A 26,781-nucleotide genomic window follows, 5' to 3' on the forward strand; every position below is an offset into this window, starting at 1 on the left:
TTACACAATTGTATAAGTACTCATATGCCAGTTTACACTATAAGCTGGCATAGACTATTTAGTTAAGCTAAAATGGATAATGTGGGACAAATTATAAGGTATATGACTTTTTACATTAATTCATTTCAATTCAATAAGGATTTGTGTTAAATATGTTTGTTACTATTGTTACTGTTTTTCCTATATTGCAGGAAGTATTAGAAATATGCAGGAAGCAGCTGAAAAAATGGAAGATGCCTTAAACTGACGAATTATATGTGTAAAGGTACGCAAATAGTAATTTAACAAGCACTGATCTCTTGCGACTAATTTCAATAAGGTTAGAAGATTGTATTAATAAATACATCTTCTTTCATCATTTAAATTTCCCATAACTCGGTTTATTTGTATATTTATATACTGAATCTACGTAATTTTATGCTCTTATAAGTAGTCATATGCCAGCTTACACTATAAGTTGACATAGGCCATATAGGTTAGCTAAAATGAATGATAAGAGAAAAATTAGAAGGTAAATGACATTTTATAATATCTCATTTTAATTAAATTAGTGTTTCTGTTTATTTTTCTGTTAAATATGATTGTTAATATTATTATTGTTTGGTGAATTGCAGATTGTGTTAGAAAGATGCAGGAAATAGCCGGAGGAATGAAAGATTTATTAGACTGATATATATTCATCATTGCAAAAATATGATTACAGGAAGGAAAATTAACCGGAATGCCACAAACTAAAACAAATTAATAACACGGAGTGAATGTGAACGATTGATGAATGGCGGGAAATGCAAGCTGGTGCAATCAGTCCATTGGGTTCGTTAGAATTTGGAGTAATCTATAACAGGTTATTATCGCTCTTATATAAACCTATTAAAGTATATAAAGTAAAACACTTCAAATAAATTAAAAAAAAAAAAAAAAACAATAATTTACATAAAATTACGTTCAGTAAAATATTCCACATTCAAATTAGCTCAAGCAGCATATAAAAATTAATATAAAAGTTTGATCGAATTTAATAACTGCACACAGAATAAATAAAAAGATATTAATGCAATTGCTCTCTCCAGGTCTTTGTACTTCCATGTTATTTGTTGTAACGTTGCGTTCTCGCAACGTTACTATAGCTGCCATCTAGCGCTTTGCTAATCTCAAGCGCTAGATAGGCGGGTCGCGTACGAACTAGGGAGTTATCAACCGATAGGTATTGATCTAGGATCGATAACTTGTCGGCTCCCTAGTGCCGCGCGATGGGTGTAGCGGGGCAGCGGCGGGACAGGCGCAGGGCCTTACCTGCTCCCGCGGACTGCCCCGACACACGTAGTTTGGAGGTCTTGGATGACACGTCGCGTGCCTGGATAGTGCCCCGCCGCCGATAGAATTGTGCGACCCCGCTGACAGCCGCCACAGGAATTGATAATCAAAGTGCAGCGACTGCCAGGGAGCCGCGAAAACATACCGGACGACGGGACACTCTAGCCCTGCGGGCCATCGTCAAAAGGGCTGCTCGGAGAGAGAGAAGAGAGCGAAAGAGAGCGAGAGGAGCAGAAAGAGAGGGAGAGAGAGAGACTAAGAGGAAAGCCAGCTTTTGCAGTCTGGAGTAAGGGTGATTATTCGTTAAGTGTAAAGTCCTGTGACGTCCCGGGGTGTGCTAGGGCTTTAGGGCTCGTAGCACCGAACGGTTGTATAGGGAACCGCTGGCCCTGCTCTCCTATCACGGGTAAGCGGGCAACTTAGCGGAGTGGTCATTCCGTCGGACCTATAAACGAGAATCATAGTGTAGAGGCGCGAATTAAACGAGTGTTCGCGATTCCATAATTCCGTTAGGAGCTTGACAGTTGACGTGATCATTCCCTTGAGTCGGTTCAAGGCCGCGGACTTAGTTCAATTTTAGTGAGGACTCGCGACCTTAGGGACCGAACCAAAACAATCCGGGTCGTTGTTGTGGTCAAGTACGCGGGAACGGAGTGAGTGCGAGTAACCGTTGGGAGACGCGCAAGCGCGAGGATAGGGACTCGTCCGCGTAGCGCCGTGTAGTAGTTAGCGTAGAGATCCGCCGGTGGCGCGCGAGTTCCGCGCGACTCGGTGGGACCGCCGCGAACGCCAACTAGTGGCTCGAGCGCGACGCTAGCTACGGCGTCATCGGGGCGTCAATCGCGTTCGCACGACTCCGGCCACGTTCACCCGTAGGACCTAGCGTAACTCACCAATACCGCGTAGAGAAAACGGATATTGTATTGAGCTTTGAGATTATAATAAAGAGAGTTAAATCGAAGTCACGAGTTATTGTATTAGCACCCTATCCCCGACATTCGCGTACGAGGGTTAGAACCCCCTCTGTAATAATAAATATTCGAGTATTATTAAAAGGTATATCGAAGGCGCCAGGGTCTTGTAGGAAGTCGCCTATTGGGACGCGAACGCCGACGGTGAGGGATCACTCCTCCCTCCCCGTCTACGCTATCCATTGCGGTAGACCGTAGCGTCACAATTTGGCGCCCAACGTGGGGCCCACGGAGTGAGGCCTCGTGCGCGTGGTAGAGTGCTAATTTATAGCTTGGGGGATTGGAGGATAGTTTTTAGTGAGAGGGCAACATTACCTTTTTTTGGGATTACGAACAATTTGGTTTAATTAAAAATTTTTTTTAATAAAAAATTTTTTTTTAATAAAATTTTTTTTCACGCTTTCCACATATTTATCGCGTTTAGCACCTTTTAGGCTCCCGGACTCGATCAAGAGCGGAATTTGTTTGTTTTTCCTCCCTTTTGGGTCCATAATTGCTCGTAAGGGGGGGGGGAATTAAATTTTTTTTTCTTTTCACCCTTGCGAGGGGTTTTGGACTGACTTGGGGAATTTTAAGCAGAATTTCGCTGGGATTAAGGAATTTTACTTTATTTAGATAATTTTCCTTAATCCCTCAATTGTTCGATCCGGTTGAGACAAAGAAATTTTTTTTGGATTCTGCGTAGTTTTTTATTACACACGCAATTAGGAACCATGTCGGATTCGGATAGGTCCAAGGCCACCGAAGGTAGCATTTCGCGACGTGATCGCGAAATACTTTCGGAGCGTAATGAGTTACGTCGGACTGCGAAGGACATGCCACGCAATAAGCTCATTTCGGCGCTAAGTAGCGCCGGATTGAAAGTGCGTGATTGTTCGGAGGATCAGCTGCGCGATCGTTTCGTGCGCTATAACCTCCGAGACAAATATGGTCCAGGAGCAGCTGAGTGGAATCAGCGAGAGGATGAACTGTCCACTCCTCAGGAACCACTCCAGCCTCTCCCCACACCGTCCACGGTTACGGCGGAAGCTTTTTACGCGAACACGGCCGATTTAATAACGCCGCAGCGGGTTCCGAAAAGCAACCGACAATCCGAAGATAGGTTTCGCGAATTATTTGTGACGCCGCGTGAAGAAAATGCATCGCGATCACAAGACATGTCAGAAGCGAGTAGTGACTCTGACCTGACATGTATCGAAAAACATAGGAAATTGACGCCGAAACCGAAACGGGGAGTGACATTCCAGTCGGAATCGATCAGGTCGAGTCTCCGAGAATGTGATCGTGACGATCGATTCTCGGAATCACGCGACCAACCCCACGCGAGCTTAGCAAATCCGAGGGAAGCAAACGCGACAGTAGGAGCGATCCCACCAGAATTACTGGCGAGTATCGTACAACTGGTAATCGCGTACCAGTCGGCAGGAGCGCAAGGACCTGCACCGGTAGTAAGGGCACCGGAGATGCCTCTCCCGCGCGAAGATAGGAGGAATTCGTCGGGAAATTATCGGAGTGCGACCAATCGCCGCCGACACTCCCCGGAACAGAGAGCACGCGATAGGTCCTCGAGCCCGGAAAGATCGAGTGGATCGAGTTCGAGGCATTCTACCCGCCGAGGAACGCGCGTAATAGACGCCTTCCGAAAGTGGAATATTCGGTTTAAGAGTCGCGATGTAGATGACGCCGACGATTTTATCGAGAATTTAGAGCATTGCCGGAACGTTTCGGATTTGACTTTCGGCGAAATCAGGGAAACTCTCCCGGTTGTGTTGAGCGGGGAAGCCAAAGACTGGTTTAAGGTCGAAGGCAATTCCTACTCGACATGGCGCGATTTTCGCGAGGCCTTCCTCAGCCAGTTCGGTGACGAGGAGGATAACGACGCGAAATGGGAGAAGGCGCGACAGCAGACGCAAAGGGAGGGCGAAGCAATAAAAGCCTATTTAGTGCGTATTCGGTCAATTTTGAAGGAAATTAGGCCGACCCCTTCCGTCTCGGTTCAATTGGACCTAGTTTATAGAAACTTACGTCCTAATTACCGCCGCAGAATGTTTCGGAGAGATTTTGATTCGTTCGCGGGCTTGCGCGAGATAGGCCGAGAAATTGAGAAAACCGCAGAGATAGACAAGGCGTATAAACCACCGCCTGGAGCTACGAAGACACGCGAAGAGGAAAAATCGTCGCGTAAAAATCGGGAAGCTCTCTCTGCCGTTTCAGAGAAAAATGATACAAAGACGGACAAGAAACAGCCGAAAAAGGAATCCTCAGGCAGGAACGCGAAGAAGTCGGATGAAGAGAAGCCGAAAAAGAAAAAATCGCGTTCGAGGAGAGGAGGACGCGGGAAATCCAAACGACGATCGTCTGGATCGACCAGCGACTCCAGCTCTGGGTCAGAGAGTTCGCGGGGATCTAACAAGAAGTCTTCTAGTAGATCTTCCCGACGACACTCTGACAAAGAGAAGAGGAAAGGAGACTCTGGCCATAGCGGGCATCGAAGTAGTTCTTCGGACGAACTTGGAGCGATCGCTGCGGGACAAAAACAGAGTCACCGTTCACAATCCTCCTCCTCTAAAGCGCCAGGAGGATATGTAACTGGGCAATCGCGATATCAGGAAAGGAATAATTACCAATTCCGGGATAGCGCGATTTGCCGCCGTTGTGGAGGAAGAGGCCACTACGCAAGAGAGTGCCCTTCGCGTGAGCCGGCGCAAGCCATGGCTCCTCCTGCACCTTGGTGGGTACAACAACCTCCAGAGATGCATGCTCCAATGCAACAACACCCGGTTACATACGCGCACGCGGTGACCACTCCTGCGCTGGCTCATACCCAAGCGCAGTGGCCACCCACGACGTCCACATCAACAGTAGGTCAAAGCTTATTGAATAACGTGTACGGAAATGCGCGAAATTCGGGAAACGGGCAGTAGGGCTCGCGGGAGAAGCTCGCGCGGGCCCGGCTGATAATCTTCGTAAATCGGGCAGGACAGTACGATTTACTGACCCCGAATCGTGGAGGGACTCAACGGTGAGTAGCACGGATTACGAAGATTACGCGTCGGAAAGCGAACAAAAAGATGTGCGGGACTCTTCGACCTCGGAGTCAGAAGATGAGCCTAATTCGACGCGACCGGACCTTAGCGCTGAAGATTCTAGTGAAGAGAGCGTTTGTAGTTTTACCTCAGAAGTAGGAAGACGACCTTCATTAGAAAGTAACCCTGAAGATTCGATAAATGAAACGGAACCGAGTAGTTTATCCGATCATTTGTGTGCTTTGGACGAATTATTGTCCAAGGAGCGCACCGCGACTCTTGGCCAGGTAGGGGGGAAAGGGAACATCACAATCCGAACTCGTCGCTGTGTTCGGAGTGATGTGTCTCCTAATCAACCGAATACCAATGGCCGCTATTATTTGCAGCTAGAATTATTTGGACAAATTTTTCCGGCACTAATAGATACGGGAGCATCGCGATCGTACCTCGGACATCGAACGCTGGAAAGAATCCAAGCGAAGATTGACAGGTCGCAAGATAAAGTAATGCGTACTGCCGATGGTACGGAAACACGAGTAATAGGGGTTATTGCGCTAGAATTAGAGTTAGGAAAAACGAGAAAAGTAATGTATTTCCGCGTGGTACCGGTTTTAGACTACGATTGTGTCCTCGGTATGGATTTTCTCCGATTATTGGGAGTTATAATTGATACTTCGCGCGATTTATGGCAAACGCGCGACCGAGTAAATTTGAGATTCGCGAAAATAAACGCGGCAAGCTCAAATGAGACACACGTATCTTCATGTTTTGCTATCGCTGAAATGACTAGCGAGCAAAACGTGGTACTAGAGAAGTTTCTAAGTGATAACTTCCCCGAGATAGTCGGACCAGTTCCGGCGACTACCCTGGTCAAACATCATATAGATGTCCAGGGTCAGGCTCCAATCCGCCAAGCGGCAAGGAGAGTGTCGCCGGTGATCTATAAAGTAGCGCACGAAGAGGTCGATAAATTATTGGGTGAAGGGATTATCGAACCCTCCACGAGCGCGTGGGCCAGCTGTCCGGTTATAGTACCAAAACCGGGCGGGAAATATCGATTTTGCATAGATTTTCGACGCGTGAATGAGGTAACGCGCAAAGACGCGTACCCGATTCCGCATATCGATAACGTTCTCGATAAACTCCGCCACGCGAGATACATTTCGACGTTAGATTTAAGTCAAGCGTACTTCCAAATACCGCTAGGAGACGAGAGTCGGGAAATTACAGCGTTTATAGTACCCGGAAAAGGACTCTTCCAATTCAGGCGTATGCCGTACGGTCTTACGAATGCTCCTGCGACGTTCCAGCGAATGATGGATCAGTTAATTCCTCCTGAATTTGATCCGTATGTGTTCGTCTACCTGGACGATATAATTATCGTAACGAACACGTTCGCGGAACACCTAGGATGGTTAGAGCGGGTGTTAAACATTATTCGATTCGCGGGTTTAGAAATCAATCGCGAAAAGAGTAAATTTTGCAGGTCGGAGGTTCGGTTCCTTGGGTATCTGATCAATCGTAATGGTTTAGCTCCGGATCCCGAGCGAACCGCACCGTTAATGAATTATCCGCCGCCAAAAGATTTAAAAACACTGCGCCGCTTCCTAGGGATGGTTGGATGGTATGCGCGTTTCCTACCCAACCTGTCGAAGGATAAAATTCCGCTCGTCTTACTATTGCATAAAGGAGTGCGCTGGAATTGGGATACAGAGCAACAAGCGGCCTTCGAGCGATTGAAAGAAGCGCTGTGCTCAGCCCCTGTCTTGGCGAGGCCCGATTTTTCGAGACCTTTCCAAGTGCAGACAGATGCTAGCGATTATGCAATAGGAGCAGTACTCACGCAGCGACACGGAACTGACGAACATCCGATAGTGTTCGCTAATCGCGTACTGACTAAAGAAGAGCGGAATTACACGACGACCGAGAAGGAGTGTCTCGCTGTCGTGTGGGCAATTCGGAAGTTAAGACCGTATCTCGAAGGATACCATTTTACGGTAGTCACGGATCATAGTAGCCTACGTTGGCTACATAACTTAAAAGATCCGGTAGGGAGACTAGGTCGATGGGCTCTAGAGCTACAACACCACTCGTTCGATGTAGTTCATCGTAAAGGCGCGTTGCATCACGTGCCTGATGCGTTATCCCGCGCCATCCCTACAGATACCGAAAATGAGGACGTCTCCGCGGTAGGCGAAAGAAGTAATAGTAATTCGAATGGAAAACTGGTCACACAGTCGCGTATTGATTTCGAGAGCGACCCGTGGTATACCGCGCGCCGAGAAAAGGTAGTCCAGCGACCACGGGCTTATCCCGACTGGAAAGTTGAAGGAAACCGGTTATATTGCCATAGGCCGGACGCTATACTCGAAACGATAGGCTGCGACTATGATGCGTTGAAATTAGTCCTCCCGCGGGAGGCTCGACTATTAGCCCTGCAGGAAGCTCATAATAATACTTCCGCCGGACATGCTGGCGTTCAGAAAACTCACGCTAGAATCTGCAAAGATTACTATTGGCCGGGAGTTTTCAAAGACGCCGTAGCATTCGTGCGCGGGTGCAAAGTATGTCAGCAACATAAAGCTGCTCAACTTGCCCCTGCAGGACTAATGGGAACTCGGGTAGTGGAGCGCCCATGGACCGTTGTCGCGGGAGACATAATGGGCCCCTTTCCGCCGAGTAAGGCCCAACAGCGTTATGTAGTGGTCTTCCTCGACAATTTTAGTCGTTACGTGGAAATGCGAGCGCTCCGCACAGCTGACGCCAAAAGCATCCTAAAAGCTTTTAGCGAGCTGGTTATTTACCGTTGGGGATCACCGGAAATATTTCTTTGCGATAACGGTACCGAGTTTGTTAATAAAGAGGTGACCAAATTTTTAAATGAGCATCAGATTAGACAATTTACGATTCCGCCGTATCACGCGCAAGCTAACCCGGTAGAGCGCGTGAATCGGGTAATTAAAACGATGATTAGGATATTTGTAGAGAACGACCATCGAGATTGGGACGTACATCTCGCAGAGTTCCGTTTCGCGATTAATTCCGCGATGCATTCGTCGACTGGAGTATCTCCCGCGTTGGTTAACTTCGGTCGAGACCCAGTAATTACTCCGAATCTACGGCGAGAGATTGAAGGCTCTCGTACGGTTTTGAGGAGCGATCCAGAAAATTGGATGGCGCGACTAAAACGTCTTCCATTGATCCACGATATCGTGCAGGTAGAGATTGAAAAAGCGAGTGCCCGTCAGGCCCGCTATTACAATCGTGGCCGGCGCGATATTCGGTATCAAATTGGAGACTTGGTGTGGCGGCGCGGCAGACCGTTATCGTCATCTGCTGATAATTTTGCTGCGAAGCTAGCACCAGCGTACGAGGGACCCTTCAGAATAATTCGCGTAATATCACCGGTCGTCTACGAGCTGGAAAATCAAGGCCGTAGCAATCCAAAAATCCACGTTTCGGACTTAAAACCGTTCGTCGCGTCATTTTGCGTCCCGAACGCGGACGAACCGGGTAAGGAAACCGTTGCGGAGGAAGGGAACGACGACCCTGTACCTTCCCCAAAACCGACCGGTAAACGGAAAGGGGCTCCGGGAAAACGGAAAATGTCGATCGTGAGCGATTCGTCGGATTCCGCCCCGTCTACGTGGACGGCACGCCTGCGTCCACGTCGAGACCCAACCTAACCCTCGCGAACCTGAGTGCGGACATGTATGTGTGACGAATGGATGAATGTGTGTGTCGCGTGATTTTTTTTATTATTTTTTTTTGCGGAGAGATGACGGATGCCTCCTCCTGTTCCAGAAGATGGATCCGTACCTACAGCAGGTGGTGACCCACTGCTGGTTTCAGGGAATCTCCTTGCCAGGACCCCTGCCAGCAGTGGGCCCATCCACCCACCAGCCACCCTCCCACCACCCACAGCTCCTCCCCGGCCACCACCACCAGGGCTATTCCCTCCCTCCGTCCCGCTATTCTGCGCAGGGTACCCCCTACCCTCCGGCCTACCATCCGTTCCCGGCCTCTGGGTACACCGACCCGCAGCCTGCCGCGTGGGAGGCTGAAATGAGCCGGCTGCGTAGGGAGAACGAGATGCTCCGGCGGGTAGCGGGTCAACCCCGCACCCGTACGGGCATCCGCCCTCCCTCGCAGGCGGCCATTGTGCCACCACCGGCGGGAATCGGATCGGCTGTACCCAAGCCGAAGAAGAAGGCCCACCGTGGCAGACGGGGTGGCCGGAAGGGCCAGGGAAGGGCCCAGCAAAGAAAGCGGGCGGAGGAGAGAAAGAAGAAGGAGGAGGCTATGGAGGAGGACCTCCTCCTCCTGAGCGTTTAATGTCTGTCCGTGTCTAGTGTTTAAGTTTTTTTTTGTGTATAGAGTCTATTTTTTTATGATTAATATCTTTTTTTTTGTATCGAGCCGGATAATTATTTTTTTTTATTATTATTGTTGTTTATGTAGGCCGAATTATTTTGTGTGTGTGTAATAAAGTATGTGTGTGCGAAGCGAGCGTTTTTTTTTATTGTAGCATTGTAGGATTGCGCGCACCAGAGGAAATTAAATTGAATCAGAGACACCCCAGGGTCGACTTCAACCGGGAGGAAGTTGACCAACCCCCACGTTGGTCCTAACGAGGGGGGAGTTGTAACGTTGCGTTCTCGCAACGTTACTATAGCTGCCATCTAGCGCTTTGCTAATCTCAAGCGCTAGATAGGCGGGTCGCGTAAGAACTAGGGAGTTATCAACCGATAGGTATTGATCTAGGATCGATAACTTGTCGGCTCCCTAGTGCCGCGCGATGGGTGTAGCGGGGCAGCGGCGGGACAGGCGCAGGGCCTTACCTGCTCCCGCGGACTGCCCCGACACACGTAGTTTGGAGGTCTTGGATGACACGTCGCGTGCCTGGATAGTGCCCCGCCGCCGATAGAATTGTGCGACCCCGCTGACAGCCGCCACAGGAATTGATAATCAAAGTGCAGCGACTGCCAGGGAGCCGCGAAAACATACCGGACGACGGGACACTCTAGCCCTGCGGGCCATCGTCAAAAGGGCTGCTCGGAGAGAGAGAGAAGAGAGCGAAAGAGAGCGAGAGGAGCAGAAAGAGAGGGAGAGAGAGAGACTAAGAGGAAAGCCAGCTTTTGCAGTCTGGAGTAAGGGTGATTATTCGTTAAGTGTAAAGTCCTGTGACGTCCCGGGGTGTGCTAGGACTTTAGGGCTCGTAGCACCGAACGGTTGTATAGGGAACCGCTGGCCCTGCTCTCCTATCACGGGTAAGCGGGCAACTTAGCGGAGTGGTCATTCCGTCGGACCTATAAACGAGAATCATAGTGTAGAGGCGCGAATTAAACGAGTGTTCGCGATTCCATAATTCCGTTAGGAGCTTGACAGTTGACGTGATCATTCCCTTGAGTCGGTTCAAGGCCGCGGACTTAGTTCAATTTTAGTGAGGACTCGCGACCTTAGGGACCGAACCAAAACAATCCGGGTCGTTGTTGTGGTCAAGTACGCGGGAACGGAGTGAGTGCGAGTAACCGTTGGGAGACGCGCAAGCGCGAGGATAGGGACTCGTCCGCGTAGCGCCGTGTAGTAGGTAGCGTAGAGATCCGCCGGTGGCGCGCGAGTTCCGCGCGACTCGGTGGGACCGCCGCGAACGCCAACTAGTGGCTCGAGCGCGACGCTAGCTACGGCGTCATCGGGGCGTCAATCGCGTTCGCACGACTCCGGCCACGTTCACCCGTAGGACCTAGCGTAACTCACCAATACCGCGTAGAGAAAACGGATATTGTATTGAGCTTTGAGATTATAATAAAGAGAGTTAAATCGAAGTCACGAGTTATTGTATTAGCACCCTATCCCCGACATTCGCGTACGAGGGTTAGAACCCCCTCTGTAAAAATAAATATTCGAGTATTATTAAAAGGTATATCGAAGGCGCCAGGGTCTTGTAGGAAGTCGCCTATTGGGACGCGAACGCCGACGGTGAGGGATCACTCCTCCCTCCCCGTCTACGCTATCCATTGCGGTAGACCGTAGCGTCACATTGTATATAAATAACAGTAACAATAAAGTAAAAGTATGAAGTTCCATTATATACACATACTGAGCGCATATTGCATACTAAGAAAAATGTCCGTCAAGAATAACTAAATTTATCATTAGAAAGTGTTGGTGGCATTAATCCACTATATATCAACTAGACTACCAGAACTATCCATTACCTTAACGTTACTGTGTTGGTATAATTGGAGGAAATACTTGAATTTTAGAGTTCTTTTTCAATGAAACAAGAAATAATCATACAAAGTTTTATTTTAATATTGAGGTTTTCATAACTTACAAAAAATATCGAAAAATAACACAATATTACAATGCCAATAGTGTATTTTTATTTATGAATTTATTACATTCGTATCTAAACTTTATCTCGGTAGAAATAATTTAATGTAAGCTTGCGTTACTGTAGAATTTATGCTCTGAACTTTTTAAAAAGTGGTTGCTTGTTCGTTGATGAAGAGTTACCAGATTTTTTATATTCAGAATAGACGGCATCATTAGCTCCGGAAATTGATTTCATATTACCAGCTTTTCACATGATCTAAAATACATAAACGGTAATGTAACATATGAAGTAAATATCGTATATTAAAATATAATTAAATGAATATTATTATTTTATTTATTATACGGATCTGGGCCCATCCCCAGGTATTCTTTTTTCGTCGGCATCATTGTCAATTGCTGTAGTAAATGACTTTATTCCTTTCTAGTCTTATACATCAAATTTGGCTCCTAAAAATTCATTATAATTAAAAAAACTTTTTTCCGGGTAAAACTATTTTATAAACTTCGTAATGAAAAACAATACCTCATCCATTCCAGCTAGTTTGTAATAACTATATAGGCGTAATACTGGTTCAATAAAAAAACTTTGACCTTTTCGAGAAAAATCCATTTCCATAGTATCGTGCGATACCAATTTATAAAAGAATGCATTGTATTCTGCAGCAATTGCTCTTATAAAACGAAACAAAAATAAGGATTTTTTAATTTTCTAACTTATTTTACCAACCAAGCGCCAACCTTTCATAGCTCGCAAAATTCTTCCCAAACGCTATGCTTCTTATCTGTAGGATTCACCATGCAATGGTATTTGTATAAGAACATTGGATTCTGGTAAATAAAAAGGGTTATCTACCAGTTTACTTAAAAATATACTATTAACTTCAGTATTAAATTTATAATTCTGTAAAATTTGTATTCTTTCACTTTGACTAGTAGGATCATAAATATAAGGTTTATTTAGTTTTATTGCATAATGCTTGTAACGAAGTTCCCCGTTACGTATACGAGATACCGAATAAAGAACATAAAAGCTACCGAACAGTGGATATTATTAATCCCTACGTTACCGACTCGTGAGATAGGCTCACGAGTGGATTATAGCTAACGTCAAGGATAGACCCCGTTGACAGGCAGAGGCCCGGATGAAAAGACCGGCGCTCCAGTAAACGATGTCCAGGTTGTCCTGAGAAGTAAGGCAGGGCCATGCCAACTAACCCAGGCAACCTGAGATAAGGAGAAGCGGCCTTGGGGAGTCCTAAAACAATGGCAGTGTCTATAAGTCCCCACGAAAAGGGGAAATAGAACATCGAGTCTGGCTTGAACGCTGGTTACGCGCGTCCAGCAGGCTGCGCGAATGTCGTGCGCAGACTGCCATAGCAGGCAGTCGGAACGCGACCATGGGACTGTGCTGATGTGTCCGTGCGTGCTGGTGAGCGCGTGACGCGGCACTCAGACAGCCATGGGTCGGTTCGCGTACGTGAGGCGTGTGCTATAGGCCAGCCTGCACGTACGTCACGACTGGATACCGGCCAATGCATAGTGGGTTGTGCAGGGGCGTAGTTAGCCCGTTGGAATGTGTCCCGGTGCCCTCCGTAATCCCATAGGCTTGCGCTATGGCTGGACGGGCCGTGAACATTGCCTCCGTGGTGGTCCGCTCCTGGCAAAACTCTATGCTTTGGCAATTGATACCGCATGTTCCCGCACTCCTCACCACCACCTGTGTGTGGGTGGTGAGGAAGAAATGTATGCCCCTCAGCAGGCAGGTCTGCGAGGCTCGGACTTCCGTAAGGAACCCTCCCCTCTCTCCACGACCTAGCATACTGAGCGACCCTGGCTACCGCTACCGTCCATATGCATGGCGGCAGGGCCGTATGAGATGCATAAAGAATGGGGTCGAAGGACCCAACTGAAAACGTAGGGTTGTTGGCCACCGAACTGACCAACTGGCGCCCTGATACCGATAGAAAAGGACGGGCGAAGGTAATGGGGAAACCCGTAGTGTGAGTGGCCCCTCACACTGACGGGAAATACCGTTACATGCTTTAAGGCAAAAACATTCTCAGAAAAACAATTGATTTATCTCCTCTTCTTTCATGGTATCGTATTAAATATTGGAAGCAACGAAATTTATTAGGATTCTATACATAGTGCAACAGCTTTTTGCTCATCTTTCCTTCATTCAGATACTCACTATAAAATTCGAGTGACATAGGGCACCAAACTTCTGCACTCTGTACCCTTACAATAAAACCTATTTTTTGTAATTCCAACCAATTGGCTGCATAAAGCTTAGGACTGATTAGAAAGTTAAGATGTACAAATTTATCACCTTCTCATAATAATCTAGTCATTAAAACTAATTAAGGATGGGATTGGACAATTTTTAGTACTCAATGAAACACTTTTACAGGAATCGTTTGCATTTCATGCAAGACCATAATACCCCATTGTTGTTCCTGCAACCATTTCATTGTTTGATCAGCCTCTCAAAAACATTTGTGTGCGTGTGTGATCATGGAATATGTTGTAACTAAAATACCACAATCCATTGGCTAAATCTTCTGATTTGCTAGGAAACCAACATATCATTGCTTCATCAGCAGTTGACCATATTTAAAATTGTTGTCTCCACTGCTCAACCAATACTCCAGACTTGCATAAAACCAAAAGTATTTTTTTTTTCTAACTGTACAACAAGCTAAGACTCTTACTGAACTTTTTCCATCACAATATGGTAACACTATTACACCAGATCTTGCTAGACCATTGTCAAACATCTTTCTCAAACTTTTCTCCTGATAAGGCCTTAAAACTGTTGATAGTTTTAAATCAATATTGATGTCGGGATTAACAGTATCATTTTGAAAATCATGCTCTGCTAGTATAGGATACTCCAATTCTATACAACTATCTTTTCGATTATATCAATTTTCTCTTGATTTATTTCAAAACTAGCAGTCTTGATTTTCACATCTCCTTCTTCGTTCTCTTCTTCTTTATCTATTTTGTTATAAAAAGTAGTAATATCTTCTGGAACTGTAACTAATTCCTCTGTAACTTCAGTAGTACAGTTTTGGCCATTAATCTTGCGCCAGGCGAGGGGAAGTAGGAATTAGAGGGGTGAAGGGATATCTAGGGAGTTTGTCCGTAGCTATCAAATGGCGCGATTAACCCTCAATTTTGGATCGTAAACAAAAGTAATATTTTCGGAAAACGATTGCGGAAAAGAAGGAAGGATTTTAATACATAACAGAGAAGAAAAAATATATCAGATGAATATAAATTATGTAGGCCCGGACTTCGGGTCCGCGAAATCCGGGACAAGTAGTAGGGGAAAAGAGATGTCGTGGGGGGGAGAGAGAGTCCGCGAAGAGCGAGAACGAGAGTGTGTGACGAGAGGTGTGAGAGACCGGAAGAAATACAATTGTAACGAACCTTAATAAATGAGTGTATGATGTAACATAAAATAAAAAGTGAAAAGAAATTCCTACAGAAATTCAGAAGTGGGATCCGACCTCTGGTGGCGACCTGTACTCAAGGGAAACGTTGAAGAATTCCATAGTGGAGTGTTGCAGTTCGGAACAAGACTTGGAATCGGCAAACTACTAAGGTTGAGCATCGAAATTAGCGAATCTGGCGGAAATTGAGACCAGATATCCATTACTGGAGCGGTAGGAGAGTCACACAGTACATGGGAAAATCTACATAAATTTGAGTAGGATAATAGACAGTATTGTTTTGAAGGCGTAACCTTCCTTCTTTCCATGTACGTATTGTGGCTATTACCTAAGCACGCGACACCGTATTGAAGGTGTTTATTATTGGTTAGCGGGACAATCCATTGTGACAAATAATTTTGAATTTGGATCAGGAAGTGAAGGCACATCCGTTACAAAGATGGAAAATCGGGCTATGAATGATTATTCCGTAAACGAGTTGAAAACCGCGCTTCGGTCTCTGAACTTACCCTCATCGGGAGTAAAGATAGAGCTAATAAATAGATTATTAACGTTCGACCCCAGCATCGCGGAAAAAATGACCGACATTTTAGGAGTACCAGTGACAGGGTCAGAGAGGCTAGAAGTTACACTAGAGACAAATGAGGAAAATGGACACAGTATGACCGACGAAGTGGTGCCTCCACACATTCTACGCGAGTTGGAACTTTTGAGACGAGAAAAAGCGGTCCTAGAGCAGGAGTTGAGACTAGCGGAGCATAGACGAGGAAATACCACACCTTGCTTTGCGAGTGGAAGTACCAATGTCTCAAGGCCACACGTGAATATTAACACTATTGGGAACTTGGTGAGCGAATTCTCGGGAGACACGGAATCGTTCTCGAAATGGAGCAAACAGATTGAGCTGATCAAGAAAATGTACGAGTTGGACGACGAGGGGACTAGAATACTGATTGGCGCTAAGCTGAAAGGAGGGGCTTTAAAAAGGCTACATTCAAAACCGGAACACTTAGAGATGTCCACGCAAAACTTGCTAATAGAAATGGCAGAAATATTTAGCCACCATACTAGCAAAACAGAGATGAGGAAGGAGTTTGAACAGAAAACGTGGAAAGCCAGCGAGCCGTTCGTTGAATACTTTCACGAAAAAACGATACTGGCTAACAAAGTAGGTATAGGAGGAATCGAACTTGTGAATGATATGATAGAAGGGATACCAGACGCTCGGGTACAGGACCAAGTGAGAATGCATCGATTCAAAACTGCCGCGGACCTCCTTGATGCTTTTAGGAAACTGGTCTTGAGGAGAGAACACAAAGCCCGACCGGAGAAGGGCAAAGAGGTTAAGCAACTTCAGCCAGGAACGTCAGCGATGGCGGGTCGCACCACTACGAGGTGCTACAATTGTTCGGAGCTAGGCCATCTATCCACGGCGTGTTCCAGGCCCAGAAGATTGAAGGGAGCATGCTTCGAGTGCGGATCGACAGAACACCGGATCAAGGACTGCCTGAAGAAGGCAGCCCAGCAGAAGACGACCTGCTTGGTGTACGTGCCGGTAACACCGCCACCTTTCATGGCGTCAATTGAATTTAGCGTACCGCTGTATGAAAATCAAAGTAAGGACACCAAGATAATGGCAGTCGTTGGTACGGGCTCCCCAGTTAGCTTAATTGTAGAGGACCGAGCCCACAAGGACCTGCGATGTGGCGTTACAACCAGCGAATTTGAAATACGTGGATTAAATGGCACGCCATTGGTCGTTTTAGGATTATTCGACTGGCGTTTCCAAGTAAACGGCGTTCAACATAATATTAGGTTTTTAGTTGTACCCAATGAGACGATGCCGTTCGAGGCTCTATTAGGAAGAGACTATATCACGCAATATGGCATTAGTGTTTCCATAAGCGACACGGTTGAACTCGTTACCAAAACCAAAATGTCCGAAGTCGATCGCGAAGAAAATATGTTTGAGAAACAACTAATGTTAATCGATGTAAGCACAGTTAGCGACGTAGCTGACTCTTTAAATATTAGCACAAGCGCGAGTACCGAGGACGCGCAAAAACTAAAAGATATTTATCGTGGCGTGGACAAATTTTCCATTGAGCCAATTTCGCACAATTTTGAGATGGTCATCAGTATGAAGACCACCCAGCCAGTTGCGGCTAGACCTAGACGACTGTCGTTCTTCGAAAAAGGAAAAGTACGCGAGATACTGGACCAGCTTCTTAAGGAGGGGATAATTCGATCAAGCGAATCCGCCTACGCGAGCCCCATAGTGCTCGTACGAAAAAAATGGATCGATTAGGCTTTGCGTGGACTACCGAGCAATTAATAAAAATACGATAAGGGATAACTTCCCAACCCCGTTGATTGAGGATCACTTGGAACGATTAAGAAATAGAAGGTATTTCAGTAAACTCGAATTAAGGAACGGCTTCTATCACGTGAAGGTGGCCGAAGACTCTATAAGTATACGTCGTTCGTCACCCCTTGGGGTCAATTTGAATTTACAAGAATGCCGTTCGGGTTAACAAACGCACCACGCACGTTCCAGCGATTCCTATCGAAGATATTTCAGACATTAATAGCTCAAGACAAAATCCTATTGTACTTAGATGATATACTAGTCGCGTCAGAGAAATTAGATGAGCACCTATGTATTTTGCGAGAAATATTTATACTCGCGAAGCAGTACAAGTTGGAGTTCCGGTTCGATAAATGTACCTTTTTGAGTGCAGAAGTTACATATTTGGGGTATACAGTCGACCAGGAAGGTGTCCGTCCAAGCGGCGAACACATTGAGACAATCATGAATTTTCCGACACCGCGGACGGTACGCGAAGTTCAACAGTTTATTAGCCTGGCGAGTTATTTCAGAGATGAAACGGGAGATTGCCCATGCGAGGTCCCGAGGCAATCCCTACCGGTAGGCGGCGCTGGTGTTGGCAAACGCGTCTCAGGTCTATCTAACCCCTAACGCCATCTATCGGAAGAGACCACGAAGCACGAGCGTTAAGCTTAGAATAGGGTAAAACAGATATGCATTGTTGCCAGAAAGCGGACTAAAGAGAGAGCGGAGATATTTTCTCGGACCTCTCTGTCTTTCTCGCTGTTAGCGTCAGCAGAAGAGTCGATGCAAAATCTTTCCGTTTCGCTTTGCCGAAAATCTACCAATATTCGATGTCATTTACATTTGCAGCCCAATGCCTTTATACATGATTTTTTCAGCATATTTATTTATGAGCATTGACTTATTTAAATCAATAATAAATTAGGGAAATGCGTATTTGATATATAATAATTATTTTAACTATAATTTCATCGTTATATTTCGCTTATTTCCGAAAAATCTGCATTTCTTTAGTTTATTATTGATTATTGTAAGTCAATGGCCATTAAAAAAAATTTAATCTTAAAAAAAAAAAAGAATAGTACTGATCAGGAATCGAACCCGGACCCACGAATCGCCACGCGATTACCTTACCGCCTAGACCACGAGGCTTCTTCAGTGCACCGTAAACAGATAGTCTTCTTAAGGGCTTGAAATCTTCTTTTAAACCATATAAATAAACGAGCAACCCACAGCTTTATTCATTATTATTCTATCATAATGGTACACAAATTAAAGAATAATTATATAATGAATAGTTTTCAAAAGCTTTTCCAATAACCAAGAACGGAAACTGCGAGCGTTGATTATTTATCTTCGTTCTTGGCTATTGGAAAAGCTGTTGAAAACTATTCAAAATATTATTATTCCTTAATTTGTGTACCATTATAACAGAATAATAATGAATAAAGCTGTGGGTTGCTCGTTTATCTATATGGTTCAATAGAAGATTTCAAGCCCTTAAGAAGACTATCTGTTTACGGTGCACTGAAGAAGCCTCGTGGTCTAGGCGGTAAGGTAATCGCGTGGCGATACGTGGGTCCGGGTTCGATTCCTGATCGGTACTTTTCTTTTTTTTTAAGATTAAATTTTTTTTAAAGGCCATTGACTTACAATAATCAATAATAAACTAAAGAAATGCAGATTTTACGGAAATAAGCGAAATATAACGATGAAATTATAGTTAAAATAATTATTATATATCAAATACGCATTTCCTTAATTTATTATTGATTTAAATAAGTCAATGCTCATAAATAAATATGCTGAAAAAATCATGTATAAAGGCATTGGGCTGCAAATGTAAATGATATCGAATATTGGTATATTTTCGGCAAAGCGAAACGGAAAGATTTTGCCTCGACTCTTCTGCTAGACGCTAACAGCGAGAAAGACAGAGAAGTCCGAGAAAATATCTCCGCTCTTTCTTTAGTCCGCTTTCTGGCAACAATGCATATCTGTTTTACCCTATTCTAAACTTAACGCTCGTGCTTCGTGGTCTCTTACGATAGATGGCATTAGGGGTTAGATGGACCTGACCCTCGTTTGCCAACACCAGCGCCGCCTACCGGTAGGGATTGCCTCGGGACCTCGCATGAGCAATCTCCCGTTTCATCTCTGGTTATTTCAGGCGATTCGTGTTTAAATTTTCGATACTCGCGAAGCCACTCTATGACATAGTAAAGAACAAAGAGTTCGTTTTTAGACCGAAAAAACTGGAGGCGTTTAATAAGTTGAAAAATTGTTTGGCGTCCGAGCCGGTACTCGCCATATACTCACCGAAGCTCTTTACCGAGTTGTATTGCGATGCCAGCGCACAAGGTTTTGGTGCCATACTCTTGCAGAGGCAAGCAGACGGAAAACTTCGACCCGTCTCCTATTTTAGTATAAGAACTACTACCGTGGAGAGCAAATATCACAGCTTCGAGCTTGAATACTTAGCCGTGATGTACGCCATTCGTCGTAATCACATTTATTTGACGGGAATCCCCTTTAAAATATACACTGACTGTGATAGCTTTAGGCTCACCCTTAGCAAGCAGAGTATAAATCCACGTATCTCACGATGGGCAATGTTCCTACAGACGTACGATTTCCAAATAGAGCCCAGACCGGGGTGAAAAATGGCTCATGTGGACGCACTTAGTCGATGTCACAATAAGCTAATTTTGTCGGGAAATACATTGGAGCAAACTCTAGCATATAAACAAACCCAGGATCCGTTGATAGTCGAAATTAGGGATAGACTAGAGAAATCGGAAGAGAAATTTCACGAGTTGAGGAACGGGTTGGTGTATCGAAAACACAAAAATGATAGATTGCTATTCTATGTGCCTGTGGCCCTTGAGAAGAATATAATACGATCATGCCATGACGAGATTGGCCATGTGGGGATAGACAAGGTCATCGAGAACATTAAGAAGCTCTACTGGTTTCCCAACATGAAGGAGAAGGTGAAGGTACACATTTCAAATTGCTTAAAGTGCATCGAATATTCGCCAGTCAGTGGTAAACAGGAAGGACGGCTGCATAGTATCCCAAAAGCTCCGATCCCCTTGGACACTCTTCATCTGGATCATTTGGGACCGTTAGAGAAGTCAGGGGGCAACCAGCACATCTTGTCGATCATCGATTCCTTTACCAAATACATTCGGTTGTATGCGTGTCGGAGTGTCACGTCAGCGGAGACCATTAAACATTTAAAAGGATTCTTTCGAGACTATGGATACCCGAGGCGTATTATAACAGATAGGGGAACAGCGTTTACGTCAAGGGAATTCGGTGAGTTCGTGAAAAACGCATCGCTACAGCATGTGCTGATCGCGACCGGTACTCCTCGGGCAAATGGACAGGTCGAGCGCTTTAATAGAGTAATTACACCTATGCTGGCCAAACTAGCCAGCGAAATAGGAAGGTGGGATACGGCGCTGTTAAAGGTGGATTACGCATTGAACAACACCGTGTGCAAGTCGAAAGGGACAACTGCTAGTAGACTTATGTTTAGGAGGGACCAGCGCGGAGAAGTAACCGATGTGTTGCGCGAATTTTTAGAGCAACAGCTGGAGTCACCTGACACCACAGAAGAGATGCGTGAGAGGGCGGATGAGAGGATTTCGGCCAGTCAAAAAGCAAACGAAAGACGGTACAATACTCGACATAAGCCCGTAACTAAGTTCCAACTGGGGGAATATGTGATGATCCGGAACGTTGATACAACTCCAGGGATAAATAAGAAATTATTGCCCAAATACAAAGGGCCCTACGTTATTTGTAAAGTACTCGACCACGATAGATATGCGGTAAAAGATATTGAGGGATTTCAAATCACGCAAAGGCCGTTTAATGGTATTGTAGGTCCGGACCAAATGAGACATTGGATCCGAGATATGGGAGAGAACGAAACGTGACCTACGGCTCAGCCCTCCGCTCCATTTCGATTTAAGTTGCACCAATGAGTAGGTGACAAGGACAATGCGGTCTGATTGATTGTGTGAATGATTGGAAGAATGTTGGTAGGTGACCGAGGACGGTCAAGATGTTAGGATGGCCGAGCTGTAGGACCCGACTTCGGGTCCGCGAAATCCGGGACAAGTAGTAGGGGAAATGAGATGTCGTGGGGGGAGAGAGAGTCCGCGAAGAGCGAGAACGAGAGTGTGTGACGAGAGCGTGTGACGAGAGGTGTGAGAGACCGGAAGCAATACAATTGTAACGAACCTTAATAAATTAGTGTATGATGTAACATAAAATAAAAAGTGAAAAGAAATTCCTACAATTAATAACACAAAATGAAAATTATTGTGAATTTAAAAAGAAATATACTTTGTGGTTATTTTATTTCTGTTACAGACTAAATCCTATTCTTCATGAATTTCAAGCGCAGGAAAGAAATACTTAAAGAACAATGAATGAAAAGGACTAATTTATAAAGCATTTCTGTGTGGCCCAATAGTTTCAATAATTGTGACATAATGTTATAATAGTAATGTGTAAGAAAGATTGCTGCGTATACAAAGAAATTTTATTATAAAATAATGATGTTTAATAATGTTTTGATTCCTATTATTATAAATTAAAGTTAGTTCAATAAAAATATTATTTTAATTTCTTCCTTAACCATACACAATTTCTATACGTACATAGTAATTACATATTCTTGCAGAACCTATCTTTAAGCTACTCTAACTAAATTGCAACTATTTTAAATCTACAGCTTATAACTATTTACTGCAATGATTTTTATTATTCAAAGTGAGACAAATTGCATAGAGTTGCTGCAAATTTCTTATTAGTCTGTCACATTCTTCGACATATTACCTTTTATGATATTTATATGCCTCCTTTGCACTATTTTCTTCTAGTCTATAACATATAACAATAATTTTATTATCAACTTTAAATACATGCAGATAAGATGATTATGTTGATATGTAATTAATTTTATAAATATTGGAATGATTGTTAAACCATTGTCTTATTAAATTTGGAAAATTGGCATTTGAATGATGCTATTTAACCCTTTGCGGACGAGCGGCGGATATATCCGCCCAAGCCTTTTTACCGTTGCGGACGAGTGTCGGATATATCCGCCCAACTCTTGCGCTGCGGCTAGCGTACGTCTGCCGTCGTAGACGATAAGATACACATGGGGATACTAGCCTAAGACGTCAAGTGGTCTCCCAATGAAATTTGAGACTTTTGGACGATGAAGTCTTATCTTCCGTATAATGTAAACTTACGATGCAAGACCATGGTAGAGTCAGAACGAATTTCAGTTTGTCGAGTCAGTATTTCAGTGTCACTGCCAGAGCAACCAGCAAAGTTTTCCGCATATTTTATATTTTATAACATCCTACACACGATGGCGAAAAGATCCAGAGATAGTACGTTCAATAGTGACAGTAATGATGAGTTCCAGTTTGACTCTGACGACACAGGTGTCATTAGTTCATCCAGTGGAAGTGAAATCCTTGCAACAAGTAATGCACTCAGGCGCTTCAATGTGGGCAGTGATAGCAGCAGTAATGAAGAGATGAATATTCAGGAAAATGATGGCCGTAGTGATAATGAATGGACGAATGTTACAAATCACGATATCATTCAACAAAAAATACAGTTTAGTTCTGAATCACGAACCCCTGGTTCACAACTACAATCAACTTATAAAGAACCGTTAGATTTCTTCAACTCGTTCTTTACGGAAGAGTTGATCAAGAAAATAGTTGAGGAGACTAATCGGTACGCAAATGATACGATACAAAAAAAACATGTAAAAAAGCGGTCTATATGGCGTACATGGACTAATGTCACACTAAAAGAAATGCGAGCATTTCTCGGGATAATATTGCTTATGGGAACAATGCCACTTCCGAACCTGAAGGATTATTGGAGCACCGACAGGAAATGCAGGATCCCGTACTTTGCCGAAGTATTCAGGAGGGATCGATTTCTACAAGTATTCTGGATGCTTCATACAAATGAAAATACTGAAGGTAGACAAAACATGACAACAAGGACGCAGAAAATTAGCAATTTTTTGGATTACATTGATAGAAGATGTCGAGAAAATTTTGTACCCGGGGTGCAATTATCAGTGGATGAATCCATCGTCAAATTCAAAGGGCGAATAACTTTTATTACGTACAACCCACAGAAACCAACCAAGTGGGGTATCCGTATTTACGTTCTTGCAGACGCCAATATTGGTTATATACAGACTTTTTTACCATATTATGGCAGTTTTACTACAGAAAAATTACTTAGACCAGATCTGCCAATAAGTACAAGAATAGTCTTACAACTATACCACAATCTATTGCAATCCAATCCTGGCGCTGTAGGATACCATATCTTCAACGACCGATATTTCACAAGCATTCCCTTGGCAGATGCACTACTAGAACTGAAATGTCATCTGACTGGAACTATCCAGACAAATAGGAAATTTATTCCAGATGAAATAAAGAATCCAAAGATTGCGAAAAATGAGATGGTTGCCTACAGACGGAAAGATTTACTATTATTGGCTTGGAGAGACAAGCGTATAGTGACCATGCTCAGCACCTGTGCTACCTCATCTTCAAAAACCGTCACTAAAAGGTCAAAGAAAGAAGGAGTAACTGATACTGTGAAGCCAGATGTGGTTCTAAATTATAATAAATACATGGGCGGGGTAGACAAAGCAGACCAGTACACAGGCACGTACTGTTTTATGAGAAAGTCCCAAAAATGGTGGCGAAAATTATTTTTTTGGGGATTGGACGTTTCTGTGATAAATTCCTATTTATTGTATCAGGAACATCACAAGAAATACAACATAAAAAAGTTAAGCCATATAGCATTTGTACGTCGCTTGGTAGATCAATTGATTGGAGATTTTCGAGATGGTGATCCCAAGCCTCCTTCGACTTCTGGAACAGCGGAAAGGCTCAACGGCCTTCTACATATTATTCGGCGAAATGAGACAGGAAGAAGCAAAGATTGTGTCGTATGCTCGAATCGGAAGGTAAAACATGGAAGGAGAGAATCGATGTACTATTGTGCTACTTGTTCAGCTAAGCCGACCTTGCACATAGGTGATTGTTTTGAGCGATACCACACAAAGGAAGAATATAAAACGTATAATATGTAAATACGACTACATTTGTTTGTTTATGGTTTTCTTAGATTTCATAAAAAAAGTTATTTGTTAGTAAATTTGTTTGTTTATAATTTTTAGGATTTTTTGAATCATTTATTTGAATAAAGCCTTAATTTGTAAAACGCAAATATGCGACGTGAAAATTTTCTTTACTGCACGCTCCAATACCTGTCGTCCACAGCGACGCTCGCCCGTCGAGCGTCTCCGTCCGCAAAGGGTTAAATTGGGCCTCTCTTCTGTGAGATATGTTCTTATAATACTTAGATAGATAAAGTTCCTTAATAGTTATATGTATAATACTGAGTTCATCTTATTTTTTAGGTTCAAGTAGTTTTCCAGCAACGTGTTTGGATATACATTTTGAATATAGAATACTTTTATTTCCTTACTCTTATTATAATGTTGTCAGAATTGTGAGACAGATATGTCAATCATCTGAAAATGATAGGATATACACATGGCGACTGGATAAATTAAGGTGTTAGGACTGATAAGTTTCATGAACAAATAGGAATAATAAAATAAGTATTGCATATTGGGAATGGATATCCAAATATGTAGCTGGAAAATATAATTTGAAGCTAAAAACAAGATGAACTCAGCAGTATACATAAACATATTGGTCGACAATATCCTCTCAAATGGAAGAAAAAGATATCATGTGGATGAGGTGCCAAACATATTTAAGTACAATAAGTCCAGTGTCCATTCTTCAAATTTAATACAGCAATACTTTACCAATTATCCTAATTATTATAGAAATAATTAGACAGCAGAATAAGCATATCTGAACATATTTGAAAATATTTAGAGAATTATTGGTATATGTGTTCAAAACTAGAAGAAGAAGGAATTATCAAGGCAAATAAATGTCATACGAGATGTGGAAGCATGTGAAGTACGGATGAATAAGAAATTAGCAGAAATTTTACACAACTTGTCTCACATTGAATAATAAAAATCATTGAAGTAAATAATTATGACCTGCAGATTTAAAATAGTTGCAATTTAGTTAGAGTAGCTTAAAGATAGGTTCTACAAGAATATGTAATTACTATGTACGTATAGAAATTGTGTATGGTTAAGGAAGAAATTAAAATAATAAATTTTAATTGAACTAGCTTTAATTTATAATAATAGGAATCAAAACATTATCCTACATTATTATTATTTTGTAATAAAATTTCTTTGTATACACAGCATTCGCTTATACATTCACTATTACAACATTATGTCACAATTATTGAAATCACTGGGTCACAGAAATGCTTTATAAATTAGTCCTTTTCATTCATTGTTCTTTAAGTATTTCTTTCCTGCGATTTAAATTCATGAAGAATTGGATTTAGCCTGTAACAGAAATAAAATAACCACAAAGTATGTTTCTTTATAAATTCACAATAATTTTCATTTTGTGTTATTAATTTATACTCATCTGATATATTTTTTCTTCTCTGTTATATATTAAAACCCTTTCTTCTTTTCCGCAATCGTTTTCCGAAAATATTAATTTTGTTTACGATCCAAAATTGAGGGTTAATCGCGCCATTTGACAGCTACGGACAAACTCCCTAGATATCCCTTCACCCCTCTAATTCCTACTTCCCCAGTCCCCTCGCCTGGCGCAAGATTAATGGCCGAAACTGTACCTTCTGGTGCTTGCATTTTTCTAGTTACGGTTAGAGCATATGTCACCAAACTGTAAACCGCGAAATAATGCCTCATATGTAGCTTTGTTTTAATTAAACAAATTTTATATACAACGTACTTACTTGAAAATGTTTATGTTTATAATGAGTGGATATAGCATAATACCCCCTTCTCTGTTTCATCTACAATCTTTCTTAATCTGCATTCTTGAGTAATAGAGTCTTTCAATAACCTTAAAAGTACATCTGGTAAGAGAGACTCAACAAAGTACTTGTTGTGTTTGATTACAAGCTTGAACTGAAATAAAAATAACTAAATAAACTATTAATTTTTATCTATATGCATTTTAAGCAGTTTGTGAGTTATACATACTTTACCATATGATAACGTACATAACTTAGTAAATTCAATAATATAATCGAGTATACTAGTTTAGCTTGGTCTTTTGAGATATAAATAATAATTAAGATAAAGTACAAATAATATAATA

At 43.3% G+C, this 26,781-nt stretch overlaps 1 protein-coding gene and 1 pseudogene across 1 annotated transcript in view; both read right to left on the bottom strand.

Annotated features, from left to right (window-relative positions):
• Positions 1-26,781, bottom strand: part of LOC136778025 (opioid-binding protein/cell adhesion molecule-like) — a 1,000,824-nt gene that overhangs the window by 379,795 nt on the left and 594,248 nt on the right. The window lies entirely within an intron of this gene.
• LOC136777928 (general transcription and DNA repair factor IIH helicase/translocase subunit XPB-like) lies at positions 11,778-26,744 on the bottom strand (annotated as a pseudogene).

Source organism: Prorops nasuta, unplaced genomic scaffold (genome assembly GCF_024137725.1).
Source record: "Prorops nasuta isolate Cenicafe-Biocafe unplaced genomic scaffold, Cenicafe_Pnas_1.2 PNAS00013, whole genome shotgun sequence".
Lineage (NCBI taxonomy): Eukaryota > Metazoa > Arthropoda > Insecta > Hymenoptera > Bethylidae > Prorops > Prorops nasuta.